The 21482-nt window shown below is 41.4% G+C and overlaps 1 pseudogene; it reads right to left on the bottom strand.

Annotated features, from left to right (window-relative positions):
- Positions 1-21482, bottom strand: part of LOC148150024 (uncharacterized) — a 148914-nt pseudogene that overhangs the window by 122211 nt on the left and 5221 nt on the right.

The raw sequence follows: 21482 nt of genomic DNA, 5'->3' as shown, positions 1-21482 counted from the left end.
TCTGCCATTTTTCAGTCAATTGATACATTTGATCAAGATCCCTTTGTAACCTTAGAAAACCTTCCTCACTGTCTACCTTTGGTGTCTTCCACAAATGTACTAACCATGTCTTCTATATTCTCATCCAAACCATTTATGTAAATGACAACAAAACAGGACCCAGAACTGATCCCTGTGGAACACTGCTGGTGACAGGCCTCCAGTCCAAAAAGCAATCTTCCACCATTACTGTCTGTCTCCTGCCAATGAGCCAATTATGCATTCAATTGGCAAGTTCCGCCTGAATCCCTAGCTTTACTAATTAATCTACCATGAGGAACCTTGTCAAAAGCTTTGCTAGATTTCAAATAAACAACATCTACTGCTCTGCCATCATCAATGTCTTTGGTAACTTCCTCGAAAAACTCAATCAAGTTGTTAAGACACAATTTTCCTTGCACAAAATCATGCTGACTAACCCTAATCAATTTCTGCCTCTCTAAATGTCCATACATCCTGTATTTTATAATTACCTCCAACAATTTACCTACAACCAAAGTCAGACTCACAGGTTTATAGTTCCCTGGTTTTGCTTTACAACCTTTCTTAAACAAAGGTACAAAATTAGTCACCCTCCAGTCATCCGGCACCTCACACGTAGTTACAGATGCAAATATTTCTGCAAAGGATCTCCTAATTTCATCCTTTACTTCCCACAAAGTCTGGGATACATTAGATGAGGTCCTGGAGATTTATCTACCTTTATATTCTCTAAGACCTCCTGAACTTCCTCTTTTGTAATGTGAACTATTTTTAAAACATTAAAGTTTATTTCTCTGCATTCTCTAGACTTTATTTCTTTCTCCACAGTCAAAACTGACATGAAATATTCATTTAGTATCTCTCCCACCTCCTGGGGTTCAACACAAAGACAACCTCCTTGATTTTTAAGAGGCCCTACCCTCTTCCTCTTAATATATCTGTAGAATCTCTTTGGATTATCCTTCACCTTATCTGCCAATGCTATCCCCTCTTTGCCTTCCTAATTTATTTCTTAAGGCTGCCCTATATTCTTACTTGTTCTGTAATCTTACCAACCTTACCCTCCATTCTACAGGAACATAACGCCTCTGAACTCTCATCATCATATTCTTGAATGCCTCCCATTTATGAGACACTCTTTTACCTATGAACAGTCCACTCTAATCAACTTTTGAAAGTTGTTGTCTCGTACCAGTAAAATTGGCCTTAGTCCAATTAAAACTTATAACTTTTAAGGTTTATCCTTTTCCATAACTATTTTGAAACTAATGGAACTATGACCCAAAGTGGTCCCCCACTTTTACTTCAGTCACCTGCCCTGCCTTAATGCCCTAAGGGTCTAGTTGCTTTCTAAATGAGAGAATATCCTCCTCCACCACTCTCTAGGCAGCAGGTTGCACATGCCTACCAAGGTTTGGGTGAAAAAAAATATTTTTCACAACTCCTCTAAATCACTTGCTCCTCACCTCAAAACAATATACTTTGGTCTTAGACATGTCTGCCATTGGAAAGAGATTCTCACAATCTACTGTCTATGCATCTCATAATTTTAAACACTTCAATCAGATCCGCGCTCGGCCTCCTCTGTAACGGGGAAAACAAACCTAGTCTATCCAGTCTCTCCTCATGACTGAAATGTTCCATCCTAGGCAATATCCTGGTGAATCTTCTCTTCACCCTCTCCAGCATTGTCCTTCCAATAGCATTGACACCAAACTATTGGAAGGTGCAGGAGTCTAGGAACAGAGGAACTTAAGATGTGAGGAGGGTGTAAGGATAAGTTCAGAGGATCATACTTCTTTGGCAGTCCTTCAAGGTCGAGGATGACTTACTTCCACAGCAGGGAGAGTGGCTTCTGTGGTGGCTGAATTGTCCAATCCTGGAGCCTCAGACTTTGCCCCTGTTTGATGAGATGGGTGGGTCACTCTGGATTCTGAATGCTTTCTGCTGCTTGCGCTTGGCTCTACCCGCTCCACTCGGAGCCACTCAGTTGATTGATACTTTTGTGAATGCTTCTCCAGATCTGTGAGTCACATAATTTCTTCTTGACTGTGTCCTGTGGGAAATGGTCATCCCAACTCAATGGTGGCCTCAGTGCAGTTTTAAACAATGCGTCAATATGTGAGAGCAAAATTTTATTCTCAGTTAGCCAACAAGACTGTGTTAAAATTCATAAACTCTATTTCATCTTGTGCATTACATTGGATATTTTCATTTGCCCAATGATTTCATTATTGGCGAAAATAACACATTTACTCCTTCAGTCATACTACTTAAGGATTGCTTCTTGCTTATCATGATCTCAGTCACTGGTACTGATGTCATTACCTGGGAAAATACTGGATCACAAAACCTCTACACTGCCTGAATGTGTGAAACCAGAGATTTTGGGGAGGATGAGGTAATGATAAATATACACAAATATATAATACTAAAAATGGAAAAACCTGAAGGGTGAAAAGGTCTATGAACATAGTCAAGATTTAGAGATACCGGTGTTGGACTGGGGTGTACAAAGTTAAAAATCACACAACACCAGGTTATAGTCCAACAGGTTTAATTGGAAGCACGCTAGCTTGCAGAGCGTCGCTCCTTCATCAGGTGATAGTGGAGGACGCAATCCTAACACACAGAATTTATAGCAAAAATTTACAGTGTGATGTAACTGAAATTATACATTGAAAAATACCTTGATTGTCTGTTGAGTCTTTCATCTGTTTGAATACCATGATAGTTTCACTTCTTTCATGTGTAAATCACAAAAGCTTTTTTTTTAAAAGTTGCATTCTCAGGTTAGCTGTAACAATGGGTGATAGCTAGACAATATGTTAATATGTTGAAGGTGTTCGCCCCCTGTGTTCTCTGTCTATGTCATGATGCTTAGATTGATTCTAATCTAAAAAGTGAGTTTTACATGAATTCATGCAGTTTTGAGCAAAGTACAATGTAACTCTGCAAGTACAAATTCATCCCAGAAAATATATGTGTGCATGTGGGTCTTTGTCTCTGTGTGTGTGTGTCTGTCTGGGTCGGGGGTTGTGAGTGTGAGAGAGAGTGTATGTGTGACTGTAGAGTTTCTTAAGTCTGTGAGGGGGTGCATGTGTGAGTGTGGGAGTGTGTGTGCGTGTCTGGGGTGGGGGATTGTGAGTGTCTGTGAGAGACAGTATATGTGTGTGTGTGCATGAGTGTAGAGTGGTCTAAGTCTCTGAAAGGATGCCTGTGTGAGTGTGAGTGTGTGTCTATAAGGGTATGTGTGGGTGTCTGTGTATATGTGTGTCCGTGTGTATGTGTGTATAAGAGTAGTGTGTGTGTGTGTGGTGCAATGGTGGTCACCTGTAATGTGACATGAACCCAAGGTCCCGGTTGAGGCCCTCCCTATGGGTACCAAACTTAGCTATCAGCCTCTGCTCGGCCACTTTTCGCTGCTGCCTGTCCTGAAGTCTGCCTTGGAGGATGATCACCCAAAAGTCCAAGGTCGAATGTCCTGGACCACTGAAGTGTTCCCCAACTGGGAGGGAACATTCCTGTCTGTTGACTGTTGTGCGGTGCCCATTCATCTGTTGTCGTACCCTAACATCATGACATAGTAAGAGAACACAGGGGGCTAACACCTTCAACTTATTGTCTAGCTATCACCCATTGTTACATCTAACCTGAGAATGCAAGTTTTTAAAAAAAGGTTTTGTGATTTATAAATAAAAGAAATAAAACCATCATGGCATTCAAACAGATGAAAGACTCAACAGACAATCAAGGTATTTTTCAATTTATAATTTCAGTTACATCACACTGTAAATTTTTGCTATAAATTCTGTGTTTTAGGATTGAGTCATCCACTATCACCTGATGAAGGAGCGACGCTCCGAAAGCTAGTGTGCTTCCAATTAAACCTGTTGGACTATAACCTGGTGTTGTGTGATTTTTAACTATGAACATAGTAATAGGGTATTCAGACCATCCAGCAATTTGCCTGAAATATCTCCATATCCATGACTGATCTTCTACAGCAATGGCCAGAGAATTGCAAAAACTCATCATCCTGTGTGTGACGAAATTCCTACTCATCCCAGACATAAATAACCTGCCCCTTATCCTGAGATTTATTTCCTTTGTTTCGAGAGTCATCTGCCAGGGGATACATCCTACCTACATCTACAAAATGTTCTCTTTCAACATGCGTCATCTGAGCATCTGACTAAAGGCTCAAGTCTGACATCACCACCTGTTCCCATCATTCCTGATGAAGGGCTTTTGCCCAAAACATCAATTCTCCTGCTCCTCGGATGCTGCCTGACCTGCTGTGTTTTTCCAGACCACACTCTCAACTCTAATCTCCAGCATCTGCAGTCCTCATTTTAGCCTATCACCAACTGTTCACCAAGTTGGATTACAGTCTTCATTACATCTGTTGATAATTCATGAATTAAATTAAGTGGGGTATCCTGCTCCTTTACTATCGTGTCATTTACATTTCTCACCAACTTTGCTGATCTTTGCACTCTGAACTCTCTTTCATGTTTCAATTGGTGTAGAAAACATTTCTGCCAATTTTGTAAAGTCACAGGTTTCCATCTTGCTGAAAACTATATCTCAATGATTATATCTTCTTCTTGGGTTTCACCATAAATCTAGAAAGCCCTATAAGCCTTATACTGATTATTCATTGACTAGTTATGGAACACAGAAGAATACAGTGCAGAATAGGGCTTTCAGCCCTCGATGTTGCACCTGCGAACTAATCTAAGCCTGTCCCCTACACTATCCCAACATCATCCATTTGCTTAACTAAGGATTGTTTAAATCTCCCTAATGTGGCTGAGTTAACTACATTGGCAGGCAGGGCATTCCACACCCTTACCACTCTCTAGGTGAAGAAGCTGCCTCTGAATCTGTCTTAAATCTATCACCCCTCAATTTGTAGCTATGCCCCTCATACAAGCTGACGGCATCATCCTAGGAAAAAGACTTTCACTGTCTACCCTATCTAGTCCTCTGATTATCTTGCATGTCTCTATAAAATCCCCTCTTAACCCTCTTCTTTCCAATGAGAACAGACTGAAGTCTCTCAGCCTTTCCTCATAAGACCTTCCCTCCAGACCAGGCAACATCCTGGTAAATCTACTCTGCACCTTTTCCAATGCTTCCACATCCTTCCTGTAATGGAGGAAACCAGAACTGAACAGAATCTTCCAAGTGCGGCCGCACTAGTGTTTTGTATAGTTGCAGCATGACATTACGGCTCTGGAATGCAATCCCTCTACCAATGGAACCTAACACATCGTATGCCTTCTTAACAGCACTATCAACCTGGGTGGCAACTTTCAGGGGTCTATATACATGGACTTCAAGATCCCTCTGCACATCCACATGACCAAGAATCTTTCCATTCACCTAATATTCTGTCTTCCTGTTATTCTTACCAAAGTGAATCACCTCACATTTATCTCCATTGAACTCCATTTGCCACCTCTTAGTCCAATTCTGCAGTTTATCTAAGTCCCCCTGCAACCTGCAACATTCTTCCACACTGTTCACTATGTCACTGACTTTACTGTCATCTGCAAACTTAGTAACCCATCCACATATGCCAGTGTCTAAGTCATTTATAAAAATGACAAACAGCAGTGGTCCCAAAACAGATCCTTGTGGCACACCACTAGTAACCAGACTCCAGACTGAATATTTTCCATCAAATAGCACTTGTTGCCTTCTTACAAAAAGCCAGTTTCTAAATCACCCTCAATCCTATGCCTCTACATTTCTTCCAACAGCCTACCATGTGGAACCTTATCAAAGGCTTTACTGAAGTTCATGTACACCACGTCAACTGCCCTATCCTCGTCCACACGCTTGGTCACCTTCTCAAAAAAGTCAATGAGGTTTGTGAGACGTCACCTGCCCTTGACGAAACCATGTTGACCATTTGCAATCAAATTGTTGCTTGCTAGATGATTATAAACCATGTCTCTTATAATCCTTTCCAAAACTTTCCCTACTACAGACCTAAGGCTCACCGGTCTATAATTACCTGGGTCATCTCAACTATCCTTCTTGAACAAGAGTACATTTGCAATCCTCCAGTCCTCAGGTACTAAACCTGTAGACAATGACGACTCAAAGGTCAAAGCCAAAGGCTCCAACACTTCCACCCTAGCTTCCCGGAGAATCCTCAGATAAATCCCATCCGGCCCTGGGGACGTGTCTACGTTTACTCCTTCTAGAATTGGTAACACCTCTTCCTTACTAACCTCGATCCTTTCTAATCTAATATCTCATATCTCATTCTTCTCCTCTACAATATTCTGCTTTTCCTGAGTGAAAACCGATGAGAAATATTCGTTTAGCACCTCTCCGATCTCTACAGGGTCCACATTCAACTTCCCACTTCTGTCTTTGACTGGCCCTATTCCTACCCTACTCATCCTTTTGTTCCTCACATAACTATAGAAAGCTTTAGGGATGTCCTTTATTCTACCTGCTAAAGACTGCTCATGTCCTCTCTTTGTTCTTCTTAACTCTCTCTTTAAATCCTTCCTAGCTAATCTGTAAGTCTCCATTAGGTAAAAACAATGACTGCAGGTGCTGGAAACCAGATTTTGTATTAGTGGTGCTGAAAGAGCACAGCAGTTCAGGCAGTATCCGAGGAGCATCAAAATCGACGTTTCGGGCAAAAGCCCTTCATCAGGATTCCTGATGAAGGGCTTTTGCCCGAAACGTCGATTTTGCTGCTCCTCGGATGCTGCCTGAACTGCTGTGCTCTTCCAGCACCACTAATCCAAAAAATTTAAGTCTCCATTGCCTTATCTGAACCATCTTGTTTCATTGTCGCATAAGCCTCCTTCTTCTGCTTAACAGGAGTTGCAATTTCTGTAGGAAACCACGGTTCCCTTATCTTATCACTTTCTTCCTGCCTGATAGAGACATATCTATCAAGGGCACACAATATCTGTTCCTTAAACCAGCTCCACATTTTGATCGTTCCCATCCTCTGCATTTTGCTGCCCAATTCTATGCATCCTAAGTCTTGCCTAATCGCATTATAATTGCCCTTCCCCCATCAATAACACTTGTTATGTGGCATGTACCTATCCCTTTCCATCGCTAACCTAAATGTAAACAAATTATGGTCACTCTCTCCAAAGTGCTCATCTATCACTAAATAAAACACCAGGCCTGGTTCATTACCAAGCACCAGATTCAGTGCTCCCCTCTTGTCGGCCCTTCGACGCACTGTGTCAGGAAACCTTCCTGCACACATTGGATACAAACTGATCCATCAGATATACTAGAGTTATCGCATTTCCAGTCAATGTTTGGGACGTTAAAGTCCCCTATAATGATACCCTGTTCCTTTCATTCCTACCCAGAATCGTTTTGCCGATCTTCTCCTTCACACCCCTGAAACTCTGCGGAGGCCTATAAAAAAACCCCAGCAGTGTGACCTCTCCTCTCGTTTCTGGCCTCAGCCCATACAACTCAGGAGTAGTCCTCATCAAAAGAGTCATTAAAAGTTCTTTCAGCCACCGCTATGCTGTCCTTGACTAACAAGGCCACATCTCCCCCTCTTTTACCACCTTCCCTGTTTTTAATGAAAGATCTAAACCCTGGAACCTGCAACATCCATTCCTCACCCTGCTCTATCCACATCTCCAAAATGGCCACAACGTCAAAGTCCCAGGTACCTATCCATGCTGCAAGCTCACCTACCGTATTTCGGATACTTCTGGCATTGAAGTAAATACACTTCAAATCAGCTTGCTGTATGCCAGCACATTCGTGTGACCGTGAAATTCTGTGAATGTTCTCCCTACTCTATTCCTCCTGTGCACTGCACGTCAGGTTCCCATCCCCCTGCTGAGCTAGTTTAAACCCACCTGAATAGCACCAGCAAATTTCACATCCAGGATGTAAGTACCCCTCTGGTTCAAGTGAAGATCGTCCTGTGTGTAGAGGTCCCACTTTCCCCAGAATGAGCCCCAATTATCCATCTACCTGAAATCCTTCCTCCTGCACCGTCCCTGCAGCCATGTGTTCAGCTGATATCTCTCCCTATTCCTCGCCTCGCTATCAAGTGGCACGGGTGACAATCCAGAGATAATAACTCTGTTTGTTCTAGCTCTCTGCTTCCACCTTAGCTCCCTGAAATCCTGCCTTCCATTCCTATCGCTCTTTCCTCCTATGTCATTGGTACCTATGTGGACCACGACTTGGGGCTGATCACCCTCTCCCTTCAGGACCCCAAAGACACGATCCAAGGTATCACAAACCCTGGCACATGGGAGGCAACACAGCAACCGTGAGTATCATTTGTTCCCAACAAACCTTTTATCTGACCCTCTAACTATTGAGTCCCCAACGACTAACACTCTCCTCCTTTCCCTCCTTCCCTTCTGTGCAACAGGGACAGACTCAGTGCCAGAGACCTGCACCCACTGCATGCCCCTGGTAAGTCGTCCCACCCTTATTCAGGGACAAAACTTTCTTTGTCCTTTGATCCCTGTGGTTGCTCCTTAACCTGTTGCTTCATAACTGGCTGTTCCGTGATCAATGGTTTTGTCGGTTTAATTTGACTTCTTCTGCCAAGTGAAACAATTTCAGATCAAACACATATTCATGATGAAGATTGAGAACTTGTGACTGTGAAGCACTTATAAGTTTTGACAACGTTTGAGTTACAAGGTTCTTGTGGCACACCTTTAACCTTAAATGCTATACCTCCCAGGTCATTTGGTTGCAGCGCTGGATGTTAAGCATAATAATATAGGAACAATCACACATGCATTGATAACCATGTTGTCAAAAAACTAGATCGGAAATCACATATTTCCCCTTGGAATGCCTTTGGCAATTCTTCTGTTCCAGGTTATTCTGCCTCATTACTTCTTTATGTAAGCAGCTATTTGTATTTTTTTCTGCTCTGTGACTGTCTGCTTCTTCAGCACATTTTCTGTTGTTTCTACTGTTCCACTTATAAAGCATTAGTTTTAAACATTGCTTGCGCCTGTGATGTTTCACTGCTCCACAATAATGTTACTAATTTAAATACCTGGTATCTAGCCTATTCCCTGTGCTGGCTTCTCATTTGTATCTTTAAGAGTTTTTTATCTTAGAAGTGAAGTGATTCTGCTGATGTCAGGTAAATAAGGTTGATCCTTTGAGGAGTAATTTGTGACGCTTTCAGATTTCTGCTTTACTCATCTTTCAAATGGCTTCCTCGAGAGTTAAATCTTCTTTTAACAATAATAAATCTGAAAATCTCATCTGCAATTCCAACAACAATCTTGACTCTAAAGCTCCACAGTTATATTTTCCCACTAAAACTCATTAATGAAGTTATCCTTTCCCCTCAACCCTGATGTCTTTCTCTAAACTTTGTTATTTCAATAGTATTGTTTGCTGTGAGTTTAAAAACAATGGTAAAGGCTTACAAAACTTGATTGGCTGTATGCTATTTCTTTTACCCCCTTGGAAAGTTATTATCAAATATAAACCCAATCAAATATGAAGTATATTAACTTGTTCACCTTCAGATTTAGCAAATTTTTGAAAGAAAGCCTATATATTAGGAACCATTTTCTCCAAGATGTTCAATTCTATGTTCTGTTTGACCCATCTCTGAAATGAAATCTTCCTTCAATATTATTTCTGCTGTCATGTCTTCCTGATGTGATTATTTATTTTCTTTGTTACAACGGATTTTATTCTGGTGTACAGCAACGCTGCCACTGAGTAATGCTACGTCTGGAAGTTCTCCCACATGTGTATGGTCAAAATGAAGCACTCTTCCCTTCTGGTCATAAAATACATAAATCAAGTCTCATGTGAGTAAAATGGAAAGCTACCATCATTTTCATGATATTTGTAGATACATCCCACAAATTATGGCCTTAATAAGCTATTCCCATTTTTTTAACTGTTGTACAAAATTAATTCCATTCCCTGTGGCTGTAATAAAGATTCCCATTCTCTTTCACTTTACTGAGTGAATCCTGCTCTTCTCAGAATGAAGGTAGCTTCTGTTCCCTGAAACAATTACCCATTATCTCTGGTGCTGTGGTGCTCAGAGGGTCTGGCAGCAGCTGTGAATAAAAATCAGAGTTAACATTTCGGGTCTGGTGATTCTTCCTCTGGTTTTCCTTCACAGATGCTGCCAGACCCACTGTGCTTTTCCAGCTGCTTCTGTTTTTATTCCATGTCATTCCAGTCATTTGGTTTATCTTCAGGACCACCTTGTTCCTATGTCTACTTACTCTCTGGCTGACACATAACTTGGGTCCTTTCCTACAAGTTATCAACAACTGATGCAATCTGAAACTGCTTAAGGTGATTACTGTCCCACTCCATGAAGTTCCTAGTGCACAGTCACTGCTGAACATCTTTTACTAAGCCTCAAAAGCCTTTTACCATACCTCTACAATCTTGGCATGAGGAATTCTTCTGCAAAGTTCTCAAATATCCAGCAGTTACAGCTGCTGACTGTCTGCTCAAGCAGTCTTCCTAATGTCTAAAGAAAAGCAAATTACTATGGATGGTAGATGTATGAAACTCAGCAGTGTAATTATCTCTTTGCTTCATTTAATCGGATTATAGGTCATCCCTTCAGTTGTTGTTCATTTATAGGCACTTTACTCACACTGTCCAACACCCTTGGTGACCTGAACAGAATTATTATTCAACACTCCACTCACAGAATTTGTATGATCTTTTGATCTTTCTGCCCTTGATCTCTCTGACTATAAATTCTGTGTTTTGTGTGCTTCCCTCTCACTTCACCTAACGAAGGGGCTTCGCTCTGAAAGCCGTGATTTCAAATAAACCTGTTGTCGTTTGATTTTGGACCTTGTCCACCTCAGTTCAATACCGGCACCTCCACATCATGGGTATTAATAATTCCCATTGCTTCACTTTTGTCACCCTGGATGAAAACCACTGTCTGCAGTTTGAATAAACACTTCCCACTTTTATAGCGATTTAAATAATGGCTCTTTCAATTTTTTCTGTCCTCAAAGGCTCCTAACTTTTTTCCATACAGTTTTGTCTCATTAGGTTTATAATATTTAGCTTTATCACATTAATTCTGGCTTCATACTGTTCCCAGATATATAGCCTCATTTTAAATTGTTTTTTGGCCTTGATATCCTTTACTGTAGTTGTGCAGTACAGTGCCCACACCACTATAGTGGCAACACTTAATGTGTGCTAAATATGCTTTGCTTACTCCTAATTTTGCCAACCTATAAATCAAGCATATTTTTAAAATGTTCTCTTGCCCATCTTTCAACTGTCCTCATGGAAGCTCCTATATCCACTTACTCTCTGGCTGACACATAACTTGGGTCCTTTCCTACAAGTTATCAACAACTGATGCAATCTGAAACTGCTTAAGGTGATTACTGTCCCACTCCATGAAGTTCCTAGTGCACAGTCACTGCTGAACATCTTTTACTAAGCCTCAAAAGCCTTTTACCATACCTCTACAATCTTGGCATGAGGAATTCTTCTGCAAAGTTCTCAAATATCCAGCGGTTACAGCTGCTGACTGTCTGCTCAAGCAGACAGTTCCTAATGTCTAAAGAAAAGCAAAATACTATGGATGGTAGATGTATGAAACTCAGCAGTGTTCTGAAGAAGTCAAATTAAATTTGAAACATTACTTCTGGTTCTTCGCAGAGTCTGCCAGGCCTGCTGAGTTTTCTGTTTTTAATTCTTAAGGCTGTATCTGAAGAATCTGCATATCTCTACAGCTGCTCGTGTTTTATATGCTGCAATTAAATACAGAGCACATGGCTCACCACTATGTTGAAAGATTAATCCTCACGTAGTATAAAATACATCTGGTAGATTTGCTGCTACCTTGATCTTTTCTGGTAAGGATTTTGAAAGAGAGGAAGTGTTCAACTGAGTAATTATAAGCCAGTCCACAAACCTCAGTGTTAAGTAAACTGAGAGAAAATATGAGAGGCAGTATTAATCATTAGTTCAAAAGACAATAGACTAAACATGAAAATCAATGTGGATTTGTTGAAGTGAGGTCATGTCTGACTAATTGATTACAGTTTTTGAAGATATCAAATGCAATCTATATAGATTTTAATGGCTCTTCTAAACAGATCTCAAATGACAGATTTGTTTAAAAGAAAATCTATGGAATCCAAAGGCAACTGGCAATTTAGATCCAAATTGGTTCAGTGACAAGACGGAAAGAGTTATGGTTGACAGTTGTTATGTTGCTTGTAATCAAGCTGTTCAAACATGTTACAACATGGCACTAAAGTAGTTTGGGTCCAAGCTCCAGGCCCAGAGGTCAGGACACTTTGGCAGTCTTATCAACTTGTACTTCAATCTTCAAATATTATTATATATGAACCTTGTGTCTTTCTTCTTTCAACATCTTAAAGCTTAAAATTTCTAAATAAGAGCAAGAAATGTTTTAGCCTATATATATAAACTTCAAATAACTTTCTTAAGGAATGAAACTGCTTCTTCAAGATTCAATAATGAAGATTTTATTTTCTCCACAGCCTGTTGCACAAATCTCTAATTTTAGTAACAATGGCACATTGGGGATTCCAGTTCAGTTTTGTGAAAAATGCCACAGCCACCTCAATTCAAAACATGCAGGTCAAGAAATAAGACATAAGCAAAGTAGGAACAATTCAAGACAGAGGCAGTCAAGGTTGGAGGCTACATCTTCACTTGAGAAGCTAGCACCTCGGATGAGAAGGAAGAATAGAGTTAGGTTAATTGCAGAAGCATTTGACAGAAGAGATAGAAGAGACATTGAACACGCAGAGAAAGAAAAGATGCAGAGGCAGCTGCAAGAAGAAGAATGGGAAAAAAAGAAACTAGCTTTAAGAAAAGCTCAATTTAAAGGTAGGAAGAAAGTAAAAGAACCTTGCCCCCACTGTGTTGTAGCACATGAAAGATCAATCAAATACAATCCAAGGCAGCACATCCAAGACAGTCGGCAGCATCAAAAAAGAACTGAAAAAGCACAAAGCACATACCGCCATGTTTCAAAAGGATATACTGATGAGCATGCCACACAGCACAGGCACAGACAGCGCAGGCACAGCTAGCCAATATTGCCGAATTTACAATTATTAGTGCAGATAAAGAATTAAGACACAGATTTATTAACTCAATAGGCAAGGATCCAGCTACTAATTATTGAAAATGTTAAGTTTTTTTTCCAAAATTTCTAAGCAATAGATTATTTTCCCATTCTACTGCCCAGTATTTTTTTCGAGCACAACACAGTTGGTTTGTTGTCCTATTCACCTTGAATGTTTCTGATAAAATGTCCAACTGAAATTAAGATCATGTTTAATGGCAAAACAGAAAATTAAACTAAATGGTGCAGTGCATTGGTGCACTGGTTCAATGGTTTCAATCATACTATTATAAATCCTGAATGTTAAAAGAATGCACTAAATACCACTCCTACATTTTAAAGCTACTATATGGTACATCAAATGTTACATCTCAGTCTCAGAGATAAAACATTTCTTGTTCCGGTTGTTTCACCAATTTCAAAAATCAAGTATATGAATTATGTTTGACAAAGTTTTTTAATTTGTTTGCAAGTGTTAAAAAATAATGATCTAACCCAAGCAAATATCCACCACTACTGTGAAAATATGTCAGATCATTGAAGCCCGAGCTTTTCTTGTTCTTTCCCAGGTGATGTGACCTGTTTCTGTTTAAAGTTACCATGTAAAGATATTTCCCTTTTGTTAATGCTTAGCAAAAACATGTAACTTTAATTGTGAATGATAATGTGTATATAAATATTATTTTCTTCAATGTTGTGTTTTCATTTTTATGTTTGGACAGTATTAGACAAAAATGAATAAACACAGAAGTGTAAAGGAAACAGTTTATATGTAAAATAAACATGCTCGCCTTGAATGGCTCGACAATCATTAGATAAAGGTAGATGTTTGGACATATTAGCAATCATTAATGAGAGATGGCTCCTTATTTTGTTAATTCATCAACATGGCAGGAAACATCTCAGTTGTACCAATAATGACTAAGATGATGGGTAGAACAAAGAAAATGTTTCACAGAGCTCTCTGCAAAACCCTCATTGAAGTATTGCAGCACTAACATTAATGAGATGAGATGATGTTGCTACTAACCATTCAGAATGGTATCAACTTGTATATAAAGCTACATGTTTTCAGTACCAACATGTTATAGATAAGGCAGCGTGGAGATATATGAAGGAAAGACAGAAAACAAATTCTGTATCTCACTGCCTCCTGAGATTTTCTGCCCCACATGCTCAAAGATCTGCAGGTCAAGATCAACTTTTTCAGTTGAGTCAAGATCTATGGCAGCAACACCAGATATCATACTATTCTCTTTCATTTAAGCTGGATATTCCAAAATACAGAGAGTAGCCTGTATCAAGAGAACAGAACACCAGAATAGATCTTGATGTATCTGATTACCATAAATGTCTTTTTATTTAAATTGGCTAAAATGTCTATAACCTGGTTTTATTGTATATTTGAATAAATTACATATTTTTTAAATTGTCAAGGGTTCCATTCAATTATATGTCAACATTATTACCTTTCATTTATATAAACTCCAACAGTCAATCAATGCTCCCCCTACCTGCCTCCCAGTTTCCATAAAACCTTGAGTACATCAAAAACTGCTGCACGTATCCCAAATCATACGTAATTATTATCCCATAGACAGAGACTATTCTGCTCACTCACACCTGCACTAGCTCTAATATGTACAACGCCTTGATTTTAACGTGTATTTTTGTCTTCAAATTCCTCCACTGTATCACCCTCACTTTCTTTGTAACCTTCTGTAGCCCATTAAGATCGCTGCGCTCTTCAGATTTAGGTCTAATGTGTATTCCCAATCTTAACCTACCGAGAATGGTACCATAATGGTTATTTTATTATTGAATAATCTGGAGACCCGAGCTACTATCTGGAAACACAAATTTGAATCCCAGCTGAGGTTAACAAGTGTCTAATATAAGTCCAACATCACCTCCTTGCTCTTCCACTCAATACCCCTACTAATAAATCCGAGAACAATGTGTGTTTTATTTACTGTTTTTCTCCACTTGTCATGCCACCTACAATGACCTGTGCACATAAAACCCAAGGATCCTCTATTTAGCTGAAAATTTTAAACTTAATTAATTAAATAAATTTGTAATTAATAAGTTAGTGATGCCAATAATTCCAATAAAACTACCAAATTGGTGTAAAAAAATTCAACTGATTCACTAAGGTCCTTTAAAGATTTTGTCAACCGTACTACATCTGGCCAATAGAATGCCAAAGTGGTTTATAAAAATAGTTCCTGGGATGAGGAACCTCTGTTATAAAGTCAGGTTGAAGAATTTCGGATTGCTAACCTTGGAGATAATAAAGCTAAGTGGAAATCTAATGGAGGTTTTCAAAATCATAAACAGTCTGTCTGCACAGGATAGATAGGGAGAAACTTCCCACTCACAAAACGAGCAAGAGGGCATAGGTTTAAAGTGATCTGCAAAAAAAGCAAGGGTGAAGTGTGGAAAATCTTTCACTCAGCATTTAGTTCAAATATGCAATGCACTGCTTGGAAGTGTGGAAATATTCAGGAGGGTAGAAGACGATTATTTGGTTAAAATAATGTGCAAGGACAGAGGGAAGAATGCAGGAGATTGGCAATAGATAATGATGCTCATTTTACAAACTGGTGCAGGCGCGATGGGCCAAATGACTGCGATGCATCAGGATAGGATGCTTTCAGTGGTGCATCCAGAAAAATTGGTAAGAGTCATTATGGACATGCCAAATTTCCTTAGCTTTCTGAGGAAGTAGAGGCATTGGTGTGCTTTCTTGACTGTAGTATCAACGTGGATGGACCAGGACAGATTGTTGGTGATATTTGTTCCAGGGAACTTTGAAGCTCTCGACCATTTCCACCTCAGCACCACTGATACAGACAGTCCTCCATTCCACTTCCAGAAGTTGATCACCAGCTCTTTTGTTCTGCTGACATTGAAGCAGAGAATACTTTTCACTGCATCTCGGTATTTGTGACAAGAATAAATCAATTCAAATCATTATCACTTATTCAGCTTCTCTTCTGTTGTGACCTGCCATATTATCCCTTTGTTTATCAACTCCTTTTACATTTCTCTCTCACTCTCTGGGCTCCATCTCCACCTATCCACTCAACTCTCCTTTCCCCTTATCCCTAACTCCTACAAACATGTCTTCAGAATAAATTCCAGTTTCTACTAGCTGCTGTCAGTTCTGATGAAGTGTCTAAAGAAGCAGCTGTAACAGTTTTCTCCTATTCCAGGAGGGCAACAACTTAGTCAAAGTCCATCAACTCGGAGGTGTGTGTGTGAGAGAGAGAGAGAGAGACAGCCCTTGAAAGAAGATTAATCCAGTTCCAGTGACAAGAAAATCTCGACAACTGGAGATTTCCCTCTGCTGCAGCCTGTATCCATCGCTGCAGCCATTGATATCATGCAAATATCTTCTGTCTGAATCAACATTGAGGACTTGTTTTGGATTTTACATTGCCTGGTTTGTCCTCTCCAACCATAGTGTCATGGTGGCCCTGCCAGTAGTTGAGAACTCTTGACAGCATTGCTCTTGGGATGAACAGAACACTCAAGCCTCTCCATCACAGCAAGGTGACAAACAACAGAAATTCACATAACTACACTTCTCAGCAAATGACCAAAGCTCCTCCATCTCCCAGGTATGTTGTACATAGAGGGCACAGCACAGTCATGTGCAGTAAAAAAAGGACAGAATGGTCTTGGGAATCCTCAATGTAGCCCTACCTATTGTTGGTTCACATAAGATTATTGCACTTATAAACAAAGTAGTGTCAAATTATCCATTTAACATAGCCAGTTTCATTTTACTACTTTTTATCACACACCAGGTCCCAGGTTCAATTCCAGCCTTGGGCGACTGTCTGTGTAGAGCTTGCACATTCTCCCTGTGTCTGCGTGGGTTTCCTCTGGGTACTCCGGTTTCCTCCCACAATCCAAAGATGTGCAGGTCAGGTGAATTGGTCATGCTAAATTGTCCATAGTTGCTAGGTGCATTAGTCAGAGGGGGGTGGACTACTCTTCGGAGGGTCTGTGTGAACTTGTTGGGCCGAAAGGCCTGTTTCCACACTGTAGGTAATCTAATCTAATCTAATCTAACCTCCCTTTGTAGCCTGCCCACATACCTGATATTTTCAACTGCACATCACCTCTTCCCCTGACGCACATGCCTCCCAACTTCGCTTCCCACCCTTGCCTCCCAGTGTTACTGCTCTGCCCTTGCCAACCAATGTTGATTCCCACCCTTGGCTTCTTAGTTTTCCCTCTCACATTTCTTTGCCCCCTTGCTTTTCCTTCAGAGCCTTTGCCTGCCCTGGCCTTGCCTTTCCCCACCTTTTCTTATCATAGTTCCCAGAATCTGTTCTTCAGCATCTCTCCTCCTGACTCCAAGCTCCTTGATCCTGTTCTGGACTTAAAACTGAAATCCTGGTCAATTTAGTGGTAGACGTTGGTTAGTGCAGGTAGTCAAGAGAATTTCAGTGTATCTGACATAAAGCGGATACACTGCATTGATCTATCTAAAATTACTGCATTGCAATTAAAACTATTTCTTAAAACCATTTTACTTGAAAAGTGTACAGTTTACAGGAGATGCTCAGCATTTTAAGACACATAAAGATAGATAAATTCCTGGTACCTGATCAGGTGCACCCTTGAACTTTGTGGGAAGCTACAGAAGTGATTGAGGAGCCCCTTGCTTGGATATTTGTATCATCGATAGATACGAGGGAGGTACTAGAAGATTGACGGCGAGCTAACATGATGTCAATATTTAAGAAAGGTGGTAAGGATAAGCTAGGAAGCTATGGACCAGTGAGCCTGACTTCAATGGTGGTTAAGTTGTTGGAGAGGACTCTGAGTAACAGGTTTTACATGTATTTGGAAAGCCAAGGACTGATTAGGGATGGTCAACATGACTTTTGTGTGAGAAATTGTGTCTCAATTGTGACTTGAGCTTTTTGAATAAATGACAAAGATTGATGAAAGTAGAGTGATGGATTTTGTCAATATGGGTTACAGGAGAACAGAGATTTAAACTATGGTGCGGCAAAAGCACAGCAGGTCAGGCAGCAGCTGAGGAGCAGGAGAATTGACATTTCGGGCATAAGCCCTTCATCAGTAATGAGGCTTGTGGTCGGGGCTGAGAGGTAAATGGGAGAGGGTGGGTTTGGGGGTAGATAACTGGGAAAGCAATAGATGGATGAAGGTGAGGGAGAAGGTGATAAGTCAGAGGGGGCAGTGATGGACGGGTCCAGAGGGCGGTGCTGAGTTGGAGGCTTGGGACTGGGATAATCTGGAGGGAGGGCAGATGAGGAAGCTGTTGAAATCCACATTTATCCCATGTGGTTGAAAGGTCCCAGGGCAGACTATGAGGCGTTCCTCCTCCAGGCGTTGGGTGGTAACGGTTTGGCAGTGGAAGAGACCCAGGACCTGCATGTCCTTGACAGAGTGGGAGAAGGAGTTGAAGTGTTCAGCCACGGGGCAGTGGGGTTGGTGGATGCAGGTGTCTCAGAGATGTTCTCTGAAAGAAGGCATCCTGTCTCCCCAACGTAGAGGAGACCACACTGAGTGCAACGGATGCAGTGGATGACATTGGTAAAGGTACAAGTGAATTTCTGAAAGATGTGGAAGGATCCTTTGGGGCTTGTGGATATGAAGGGAGCAGTGTGGGTGCAGGTTTTGCACTTTCTGTGGTGGCAGGGAAAGATGCCAGGAGTGGGGTGTGAACTAGTGGGGTACGTGGACCTGACAAGGGAGTCACGGAGGGAATGGCCTTTTCGGAGCACTGATAGGGATGGGGAGGGAAATATATCTCTGGTGGGGGAGTCCATTTGGACATGACAGAGGTGGCGGACAATGATGCATTGTATGCGGAGGTTGGTGGGGTGGAAGGTGAGGACCAGGAGGGGTTCTGTCCTTGTTGTGTTGGGAAGAGTGGGGTTCAAGGGGGTGTGCGTGAAGGGGAGGAGACGCGCTGGAAGGCATCATCAACCACGTGGGAAGGGAAGTTGCAATCGTGGAAGGAGGGCATCTGGAATTTTCTGAAGTAGAGTTGGTCATCGTGAGAACAGATGCAGCAGAGGCAGAGGAATTGGGAATAAGGGATGCTGTTTTACAGCAGGTAGGGTGGAAGATGTAGTCTAGGTACCTGTGGAAGTTGGTGGGCTTGTAGTATATATCTGTGGTTAGTCAGTCGCTAGAGACAGTGATAGAGAGGTCCAGGAAGGGGAGGGAGGTTGCTGAGATGGTCCAGGTGAATTTGAGGTCATGGTGGAAGGTGTTGGTAAAGTTGCTGAACTGTTCAACCTCCTCGTAGGAGCACGAGGCGGCGCCAATACAGTCACTGATGGTGCGGAGGAACAGGTGGGAGCTGGTGCTGGTGTAACCGCGGAAGATGGACTGTTCCACATATTTGACAAACAGGCAGGTATAACTGAGTCACATGCAGGTGCCCATGGCTACCCTTTCGGTTTGGTGGAAGTGGGAGGATTGGAAGGAGAAGTTGTTGAAGGTGAGGACCAGTTCAGCCAGGCGGATGAGGGTGTTGGTGGAAGGCTACTGGAAGGGACGGTGTGAGAGGAAGAAATGGAGGGTTTGGAGACCTTCATCGTGGCAGATCAATGTATGGGCTTAAGCAAGGCATTCAACAATGTGGTAGACCGGTTAGCAAAGTTATATCAAGTGGAAGGGAGAACAGACCATTTGGATACAAAATTGGCACAAAGGTAGGAGAAAGAGGATGGTTGTGGAGAATTGTTTTTCAGGCTGGAGGCCTGTGACCAGCAGTGTGCTGCAAATATCAATGCTGTATCGTTTATATAAATGATTGTCGATGTGAATAAAGGAGACCTGATTAACAAGTTTGCAGCTGACACCAAAATTGATGTAGCAGATAAAAAAGTTACCTCAAGAGTGCAACAGAACCTTGATCAGATGGGCAAGTGGGTCAAGGAATGGCAGATGTAGTTTAATTTAGTCAAATATGAGATGCTGCATTTTGATAATGCAAATCAGGGCAGAACACTTAATGGCAAGGTCCTGTGGAGTGTTGCCGAACAAAGAGACCTTTAGGCACAGGTTTATAATAACTTGAAAATGGAGTCGCACAGTAGTGAATAAGGTATTTGATACGATTGCCTTGATTAGTCAGTGATTGAATATAGGATTTAAAAGGTCATGCTGCAGCTGTACAGAACATTGGTTAGGCCACTTCCAAATAATGCATTTAATTGTGGTCTCACTGAAGTAGGAAAGATGCTGTGTAACTTGAACAGTTGAAATGAACCAGAACAGAAAAGCACACAGAAACACATCCTGCCCTAATGTGCTCAATGCTTCTTACACTCAGTTCGAGTAGAAGGTCAGTGAAATTGTGTCACCTGCCCTAGCAGCCCCAGACATCAGATCGGCGTACTTGGGAGTGAACCCAAGGAAGTCAACTGGCCCAAATGGAGTCCCAGCTGTGCACCCTGATCCTGTGCAGAACAGCTGGCGGGAGTATTTGCTAATATCTTTAACGTCTCTGCTACAACCTTAAGTCCACACGTGCTTCAAGGAAGACCATCATCATAGAGTCCTACAGGATTTGGAGACAAGCCCTTCAGCCAAACATGTCCATGCCCACGAAAATGTCCATTCACGCTAACCCCATATCCCTGCACTTGTCCATCATCCTGGTACCAAACAAAGCATACGTAACATACCTCAATAACCACCATCAAGTGGCTCTCATTTATATAATTTAAAAGTGCTTTGAGAGGCTAGTCATATCTCACATCAACTCTAGCCTCCCTGCCTGCTTTGATCCCTTGCAATTTACCTTTAGGCACAACAGCTCCACAGCCTATGCCATTTTCCTAGGCCAATACTCATCCCTGTAACATCTGGATAATAAGGATACCTTGATCAGCTTTCACTTATCGACTACATCTCCACCTTCAACACTATAATCCCAACCAAACTAATCTCCAAACTCCGAGACCTAGGTCTTCGCTCCACCCTCCGCAACGACATCCTCAGCTACCTTACCCACAATCAGCAATCAGTGAAGACAAACAAAAGCACCTTCTCCACAATAGGACAGATCGAGTGAATCCTTAGAAAAGGATAAAGGCAGTAGGAGTATACTTAAGAGGGAAATCAGGAGGGCACAAAGCGGACATGAGATAGCATTGGCAAATAGAATTAAGGAGAATCCAAAGGGTTTTTACAAATACATTAAGGACAAAATGGCAACTAGGGAGAGAATAGGGTCCCTCAAAGATCAGCAAGGCGACCCTTAGTGTGGAGCCGCTGAAAATGGGGGAGATACTAAACGAGTATTTTGCATCAGTATTTACTGTGGAAAAGGATATGGAATATA

This window comes from Chiloscyllium plagiosum, unplaced genomic scaffold, assembly GCF_037043375.1.
Source record: "Chiloscyllium plagiosum isolate Xiang-an unplaced genomic scaffold, Cpla_swu_hap1 HiC_scaffold_5, whole genome shotgun sequence".
Taxonomy (NCBI): domain Eukaryota; kingdom Metazoa; phylum Chordata; class Chondrichthyes; order Orectolobiformes; family Hemiscylliidae; genus Chiloscyllium; species Chiloscyllium plagiosum.
The sequence above is the reverse complement of the archived record's forward strand: the minus strand, read 5'-3'. Positions and strand labels throughout refer to the sequence as shown.